This window comes from Galeopterus variegatus, unplaced genomic scaffold (genome assembly GCF_000696425.1).
Source record: "Galeopterus variegatus unplaced genomic scaffold, G_variegatus-3.0.2 Scaffold690, whole genome shotgun sequence".
Lineage (NCBI taxonomy): Eukaryota > Metazoa > Chordata > Mammalia > Dermoptera > Cynocephalidae > Galeopterus > Galeopterus variegatus.
Window position 1 is genome coordinate 372,938 of NW_007726801.1, and position 2,619 is coordinate 375,556.

The 2,619-nt window shown below is 47.5% G+C and overlaps 1 protein-coding gene across 1 annotated transcript in view; it reads right to left on the reverse strand.

The window, feature by feature from the left end:
* TBXAS1 (thromboxane A synthase 1 (platelet)) overlaps positions 1 to 1,537 on the reverse strand; it is a 150,757-nt gene extending 149,220 nt beyond the window's left edge. The window contains exon 1 of the mRNA XM_008571487.1: positions 1,450 to 1,537. The gene's annotated coding sequence lies outside the window, so the exon portion shown is untranslated. The remainder of the gene's footprint in view (positions 1 to 1,449) is intronic.
* Positions 1,538 to 2,619: the final 1,082 nt, after the last annotated feature.

Sequence of the window (2,619 nt, forward strand, 5' to 3'; positions counted from 1 at the left end):
ATGAGGTAGTTGTTTGTGGGCTTAAAAGTGGTGAACCGGCCACCGCAGAGAGAGAGGTGAGAGAGCAAGGTGTTTAGAAACGCTAGGAAGAGAGAAATAACAATGAATAGTGAGAAGGGTGCTGGACAAAGCAAGGGACAGAAAGGAATAGAACAGAAACTGAGAAGGGGAGGATCGAGGATGCAAATGGCTGATGTCACTTTCTATCTAGTGCCAAGGACCAGCCTTTCTGGGGGTTGAGGATGGGGGAATCCTAAAGAGGTGCTACAGGAATATTATCAGGACTAGCCCAAATTTAGGTCTTCCTGCCTTTGTTTGGTTTAATGGCTTTTCACATGCGGGATCTGTTGGCTCCTGATGTTGGGTCCCATGAGTTAGCAGAATGAATCATCTGATTTCTGAGAAAACCCAATGTGAGAAAAAAATAGCTTTAGAAGATAGAGTCTGGGGGCTGTATCTACACGTGCCCACTGGCCACTTCCGCTGGCGAGTCACTCTGGCTAATCACAGGCAACACACTTCAAATATTTGCCGCCCCCTCAACCTTCATTTCTGTCAACCCATGGCCATTGTCCTTATTACCATGGCTCAAAATGTAGACATGTTTGTCTCATTTTGCCTTGAATTCCCCACACCGTCTTAGTCACAGGAGTTCTTCACGTGGCCCCAGTGTCCTCTCTTCAGTCCTGTCACCACGCTGAGCCAAGCACTCAGTGCATCTACATCTAGACTTCAGCAATGGCTGGATCCTCAGCCCTAACCAAATTCTTCCGTGCAGAGTAGCTTTTCATTTCCATGTCTCTCTGTTACCCAGCAATATTAGTACACGAGCCGTTCTTCACTTGTCTTTCCGGCCTGCAAGCAACCAGCTGCCTCTCGCTCAACCGCATTCCCCATGCTCCCTACTCGTTGGCTTCCAGCCAGGCGGGGCTGCTGGTTGACCAATGCCGCCATTCTCATGCTGGTGCCCTCACACACATGGTGCTCCCACCTGGTGCGTGTGTCCTTGTCTCTGTGTCTATGGCTCTGCAGGCCCCCTTCTTCAGGACATCCCCCAGGATGATTCGAGCCCTGACAAATCTTCCTCTCCTCTGACAGGAAACCACAGCTACCACCTCACAGCACCCCATCTAGCACAAGGGCACATTTCATTTGGTGTTGTACATCACGGGTAACTTCTACTTTTGCATTCCTGGCACATTTAGACGCTCAATAAATGAGATTTGGGGTAATGGATGACAGAACTCAATACATATTGATGAGTGATGAGAGACAGATCACCACATAAAAATTCATCCAAGTAGAGAAGGGGTCATCCCATCACCCAGTGCCCTCATGCATGGACCACCCCAGGTGTGAGCGACCTGGGTGAGAGCAGGGCCTCATGCGCAAAGCCTGCACTGGGCTCAGTGTAGCTCATGCTGGAAGTCAACAGAAGGCAGCCCTTACCTGGCGGAAAAATGTCAAATTTCCAATGAATGGAGATGGCTTGGGATGTCTGATGCCCAACTTCTCCAATCTTGAGAATGCTGATGTGGCGTACCTGGAGGAGTGGGGAGCAAATTTTAAAAACTGAGAAATGGAAGTTTGCATTCATGCTTTTGGCTTTATTAACAATCAGAATTATTGAGTTCTCCAGAAATAAGGGCAAAGAATAAATTTCCAGTTAACGTGTCTAAAGGACTGAAGAGGTAGGGGCTGAGAGCTGAGTGCATAGAGCAGGAGCTCAGTACCTTCCTCCCGGGTGAGTGACAGGCTAGAGATCACGGGATGCCGAAGCCCCGCAGTCGGGAGATGTTTTAGAGATGACATGGCCCAACTGCCCCTCCCCCACCTAGAGCTCCCATCAATAAATTGTATTTAAAAATGTACCTCTCCCTGGTCCAGTTCCTTTGCCTCTAAATCTATCATGGGCTCAGAAGGCGAGGCAAAAAAACTACCAGTGGCAAAAGTGCCCTGTGCAAATCTGTGTGTTTTCTTGGTCAGGACTGATGCCCCTACTCCCCCCCCCCGCCCCCACACACATGCACAATTTGTCCTTCATCACATTCCATGGCCTAATAGAGAAAAATAAAAATAGGGACGGAGGGAACACACCATGGACAGGAGATGCTGTCACCAACCACTTACAACCTAAGTCTTTGTATTCCCGGCCCACAACCATATGGGAAGCATATTTTCTTAACCAAAAATCAGGAAGCATGGTCCGACAGATTTCTGTGCCACTTTCCAGGAGAAAGCGGCAGCCTGAGAAGTGCAGTGTGGCTGTCAAAACATTGTAATTACTAGGATATTTCAACAGTTTATGGAAACAGAGGGATAACACGCTTAAAGTCAGAACTGGCTTAGAAAAACCTGGACATATGGCTCTGATCCCTAACCAGCCAGCCAACGAGGTCAAAAGTTCAGCTAGTTCAGAAAAATTAATGAGTCAAGCTGGGTATTTAGCATCATGCAGAGATCATCCAAATCTCAATTTAAGGGCAAGGAAAAACATGGAAAATATCACTACAGTCTGGCTTCCTAGGAGTAAAGGAATTGCAAAAAACACTGCTCAAATAACTCACTTCTTAGGAAGGTGGAATCTTTGCTATATTCTTTGAACTTTCCCTTTCCCAC